The following is a 6,323-nucleotide window of genomic DNA, read 5'->3' as shown; positions in this document are numbered from 1 at the left end:
AACCTGAGAATAATAGGCATTGAGAAAAGAGAAGACACCTGACTCCACAGCCGAGAAAATATCTTGAACAATGTCATAGAAGAAAATTTCATCAATCTGAAGATGCATATGAACATGCAAGAGGCCTACAGAACATTAAATAAAATAGACCAGAAAAGAAAATCTTCCCATCACATAATAATAAAAAGACAAAACATACAGAACAAAGAAAAATATTAAAAACGGCAAGAGAAAAAGGCAGAGTAACGTATGATGGCAAACCTATCAGAATTACACCCGACTTCTTAGCATAGACCATGAAAACCAGAAGGACCTGAACAGAAGTCCTGCAAACCCTAAGAAAACACAGATGCCAGGCCAGACTACTATACCCAGCAAAACTATCAATAACCATTGATCGAGAAAACAAAAGATTCCACGACAGAAAAAAATTCAAACAGTTCCTATCCACAAATCCAGCTTTACAAAAGTTACTAGAAGGAAAACTCTACCCCAAAGGGATGAGTAACAACCAAAACTAGACAGGAAATAGATAACTACACCATTGTAAAATCACAACCTCACACACTCCCGACTATAACAAACATCAAAAATTGAAGGGACTTAACAGTCACTGGTCATTAATATCTCTCAACATCAATGGTCTCAATTCTCCAATAAAAAGACACAGACTAACCGAGTGGATGCATAAACAAGACCCAACATTCCTCTGCCTTCAAGAAACACATCTCATCCACAAAGACAGACATTACCTCAGGGTAAAAGGCTGGGAAAAAATATTCCAAGGAAACGGTCACAAGAAGCAAGCTGGTGTAACCATTCTAATTTCTAATAAAATAGACTTTCAACCAAAATTAATCAAAAGGGATGAGGAAGGACATTTCATACTCATCAAGGGTAAAATCAACCAAGATGGCATCACAATTCTGAACATCTATGCTCCACATACAAGGGTACCCACACTTGTAAAAAAAACTGTTAACAAAGCTTAAACCACTCATTGATCCCCACACATTAATAGTGGGAGACTTCAATACCACACTTTCACTGAAGGATACGTCATTGAAACAGAAACTAAGCCAAGAAATAACACCATTAACCAATGCCATGAATGAAATGGATCTAACAGATATTTACAGAACTTTTCACTCAATCACAAAGGATTATACCTTCTTCTCAGTACCCCACGGAGCCTTCTCCAAAACTGTTGAGAAAGTAGGTCACAAAGCAAGCCTCAACAGATACAAGAAGATTGAAATAATACATTGTATCCTATCAGATTACCATGGTCTAAAGCTGGACTTCAACAACAACAGAAATAACAAAAAGCCTACTCACACATGGAAACTAAACAACTCTCTACTTAATGACACCTGGAAGGAAGAAATAAGGAACTCCCTGAAATTCAATGAAAATGAAGGAACAACGTACCCAAATTTGTGGGATACATTGAAAGTAGTGCTAAGAGGAAAATTCATAGCACTAAGTGCCTTTATAAAGAAATTGGAAACATCCCACATAAGCAACTTAACGACACATCTGGAAACCCTAGGAAAAAAAGAAGCAGAAATGCCTAAGAGGAGTAGCTATCTGGACATATTCAAACTCAAGGCTGAAATCAATAAATTAGAAACAAAGAGAACAATTCAATGAATCAATAAAGCCAGGAGCTGGTTCTTCGAGAAAATCAACAAGATAGACAAACCATTAGCCAAACTAACTAAAAGATGGACAGACACTAAGCAAATCAACAAAATCAGAAATGAAAAGGGAGACATAACAACAGACCCTGAAGAAATACAAAGAATCATAAGATCCTACTTCAAAGGTATATATGCCACAAAATTTGAAAATCTAAGGGAAATGGAAAATTTTCTTGATTGATTCCACTTGTCAAAATTGAATCAAGATCAGATAAACAAATTAAATCATCCTATTTCTCCTATAGAAATAGAAGCAATCATTGATAGCCTCCCAACCAAAAACAGCCCAGGGCCAGATGGTTTCAGTGCAGAATTCTACCAGACCTTCAAAGAAGAGCTAATATCAATACTCTTCAAGCTACTCCAAAAGATAGAAATGGATGGAACATTACCAAATTTTTTCTATGAGGCCACAGTCATGTTGATACCTAAACCCCACAGAGACCGAACAAAAAAGAGAATTTCAGACCAATTTCTCTCATAAACATTGATGCAAAAATACTCAGTAAAATACTCGTAGAACAATTACAAGAACCTATCAAAGATATCATTTGCCATGGCCAGATAGGCTTCATTCCAGGCATGCAGGGATGTTTTAATGTATGGAAATCCATAAATGTAATCCACCATATACATAAACTGAAAGAAAAAAAACACATGATCATCTCCTTAGATGCAGAAAAAGCATTTGACAAAATCCAACACCCTTTCATGTTTAAAGTTTGGAGAGATCGGGAGTACATGGTGCATACCAAAACATAATAAAGGCTATACACAGCAAGCCAATAGCCAGCATCAAATTAAATGGAGAGATACTCAAGGAAATTCCTCTAAAATCAGGGATCAGACAAGGCTCCCCACTCTCTCCATATGTCTTCAATATAGTTCTTGAAGTTCTAGCCAGAGCAATAAGATATCAAAAGGAGATGAAGGGGATTCAAATGGGAAAGGAGGAAGTCAAATTATCCCTATTTGGAGATGATATGATAGTGTACATAAGTCACCCCCAAAATTCAACCAGAGAACTCCTACAGTTGATAAACACTTTCAGCAAATTGGCTGGGTACAAAATTAACTCAAAAAAGTCAGTAGACTTCCTATGTACAAAGGACAAACATTCAAAGGAAGAAATTAGGACAACTATTCCCTTCACGATAGCCACAAGCAATATAAAATATTTAGGAGTAACTCTAACCAAGCAAGTGAAGGACTTGTTTGAAAAGAACTTCAAATCTCTGAAGAAAGAGATTGAACATGGCATCAGAAGATGAAAGCATCTCCCTTGTTCATGGATTGGACGAGTTAACATAATAAAAATGGCTGTCTTACCAAAAGCAAATTACAGATTCAATGCAACTCCTATCCAAAAACCTACACAATGTTTTTAAGACATTGAAAGACCTATTCTCAACTTCATATGGAAAAACAAAAAAACCAGAATACCTAAAACAATCCAATACAATAAAAGATCCTCTGGAGGAATCTCCATTTCTGATCTCAAGCTGTACTGTAGAGTAACAATAATTAAAACAGCGTGGTACTGGTGCAGCAATAGGTGATCAATGGAATTGAATTGAAGACCCAGAAATAAATCCACACACATATGGTCACTTGATTTTTGAAAAAGAAGCCCAATCTATTCAATGAAAAAAGGATAGCATCTTCAACAAATGGTGCTGGTGTGACTGGATTTCTACATGTAGAAAAATACAATTAGACACATATTTGTCACCATGCACAAAACTCAAGTCCAAGTGCATTAAGGACCCCAACATAAAACCAGAGAAACTAAATCAGTCAGAAGAAAAAGTAGGGAAGAGCCTGGAACACATTGGCACAGGAGACAACTTCCTGAACAAAACTCTAATAGCCCAGGCCTCAAGGTCAACAATTCACAGTGGGACCTCATGAGGCTGAGAAGCTTCTGTAAGGCAGGAAACACTGTCAAAAGAACACAGTGACAGCGTACAGACTGGGAAAAGATCTTCACCAACTCTACATCTGACAAAGGTCTAACATCCAAAATATATAAAGAACTCAGGAAATTAAACACCACCAAACCAAACAACTCAATTAAGAAATGGGGTTCAGAATTAAAAAGAGAATTCTCAACAAAGGAATATCAAATGGCTGAGAAACACTTAAATACATGCTCAACATCTTTTGTTATCAGAGAAATGCAAACCAAAACAACTCTGAGATTCTATCTTACACTTATCAGAATGGCTAAGATCAAAAACTCAAATGACAGTACATGCTGGCAAGGATGTGGAGAAAGGGGAACTCCTTCACTGCTGGTGGGAGTGCAAACCTGTACAACCACTTTGGAAATCAATGTAACATTTTCTCAGACAACTGGAAATAGGGCTTCATCCAGACCCAGCTATTCCACTCCTAGGAATATACCCAGAAAATGCTCCACCACACAACAGGGACATATGTTCAACCATGTTCATAGCAGCCTTATTCATAACAGTAGAACATGGAAACAGCCAAAATGGCCCTCAGTTGAAGAATGGATAATGAAATTGTGGTACATTTACACTATGGTATACTACCCAGCTATAAAACACCAAGGAAATCCTGAAATTTATGGACAAATGGATGGAATTAGAAACGATCATACTGAGCAAGTTAACCCAGAAGCAGAAAGGCTTACATGGTATATACTCACTAGCCCAAAAGGCATGTCCCATGAAAGTTTTCACTTACCAGGAGATTGGACCAGTTGTGAGGACATCCTCTTGGGACTCTAGGTGAGAGAAATATAGGAGATGTGGTAATAGAAGGATCCAGAGCATCTTAGAAACCAGAGCATCTTAGAAAGAAGAAGATCATAATGGATGGATCAGGGCCCAGGGGTGACTTCTCAAAATATTGCACTAACAAAGGACAATACAAGTAATAAACACAAAACCCCTACTCTGATATAGGCAATAGACAGGACATTCTCCACAGTTATGTGGAGAGCAGGGACTAACTCTGACATGAACTCTGGTGCCCCATATTTGATGACCTACCTTCGGTGGAGAGCCCTGGTGGCACTCAAAGAAAGAATAGGCAGGCTGCTAAGATGAGATTTGATAGCCTGTCACCACAAAGTGGGGGAGGAGATCACCTTTGATCATGGACCTAGGGGAGAGTGGAAGGGAGGGAAGACCAGGAGGATACAAGTGATGGGAGAACAATTGAGTTGTAATCTGAATAAATTAATTTTTAAGATTACCAAAGAAATGTACAAAAGGTTTGCATTCTGTGGAGATGCACATGTTCAATTTTGTGACCTTATGGAACTCTTCAGAATTGGTGGGAAATCTCCAGACACAAACTACCTATTCATGAGTGACTGTGTAGGCCCAGGTTATTATTCTGTGGAGGCTGTGGCTCTTCTAGTAGCATTAAAGGTGCACTATCCAGAGCACATTACAATACTGCCAGGAAACTATGAAAGACGGCAGATCACACAAGTATACGGATTTTCTGATGAGTGTCTATGGAAGTATGGAAATGCCAGTGTACGGGAAAACTTTACAGACCTCTTTCATTGTCTTTCACTTACAGATTCAGTAGACAGATATTCTGCCTCCATGGTGGCTTCTCTCCACCCATAGATACAGTGGATCATGTGAGAGCTCTGGATCATTTACAAGAAGTTCCTCATGAGGGCCCAGTATGTGATCTCTTACGGTCAGACCCAGAGGACAATGGTGAATGGGGCTTTTCACCATGTGGTACTAGCTACACATTTGGACAAGATATTTCTGAAACACTTAATTATGCCAAGGATCTCACACTGGTGTGTCATGCTCTCCCGTTTGCAATGGAATGATATAAATGGTGCCATGATCAGAATGGGGTTACCATTTATAGTGTACCCAATTACTGCTCTTGTTCCAGAAACCAGGCTGCTACCATGGAATTAGACAGCCCTTTAAAATATTTTTCTCTTCAGTTTGGTCCAGCATCTCATCATGGAGAGCCCCATGTGACCCAGTGCACCCCAAACTACTTCCTATAAATTCCTCCCCTGGACCTTTTTTTTTGTATTTGCAAGTATACCTGGCCCTTTACTATGTACATATGTACATATATATTTAAAAACAATGGTTATCTATGTGTTTCTGTAACAAATGGTGGTATGTCTTGACATAAAGCCACATCATGGACCACAATGTGATGTACTAATGATAAGTGTTGAGTACAATTTGCAACTTAGGACCCTGTCCTAGACGAGTCAACTGGACTGCTTGCCTGTTGTACTGTAGTAACCATTGTTTTTGACTGGTTAAGCAAAAAAGGTCACTGACTACCTCATTTCCTTTGTGCTTTCTTGGAAATCTAGTTACAATGCTTTAACTGGCATGGATTAACAGAGTTGGAGTTTTATTTTTAAGAACTCACAAGCTGATTTACACTTAAATTCATAATCCTTTATTTTATTGAAATGTATGACTAATTGAAGAAGAGATTCCTTAGGAGTATGTTGTCATAACATTAAAGAGATTTTCTTTCATTTAAACTAAAGTACTATTTGATGTTGAGCTGCGTATTTCTGTCTATTTGTCATGACCATGCATGCATCCTATTTGGTGTCCTGCACAAATAAAGTTTCCAATTTAA

At 38.1% G+C, this 6,323-nt stretch overlaps 1 pseudogene across 1 annotated transcript; it reads left to right on the top strand.

Moving 5' to 3' along the window:
• Positions 1-4,906: 4,906 nt before the first annotated feature.
• On the top strand, positions 4,907-5,724 carry LOC311606685 (serine/threonine-protein phosphatase 2A catalytic subunit beta isoform-like; annotated as a pseudogene). Its single transcript has one exon. The product of its transcript is annotated as a serine/threonine-protein phosphatase 2A catalytic subunit beta isoform-like (transcript).
• The last annotated feature ends 599 nt before the right edge of the window (positions 5,725-6,323 follow it).

The sequence above is a fragment of the Acomys minous genome (assembly GCF_964271855.1).
Source record: "Acomys minous genome assembly, chromosome: 10".
NCBI classification, from domain to species: domain Eukaryota; kingdom Metazoa; phylum Chordata; class Mammalia; order Rodentia; family Muridae; genus Acomys; species Acomys minous.
This window is presented reverse-complemented; position numbering and strand designations above follow the sequence as displayed.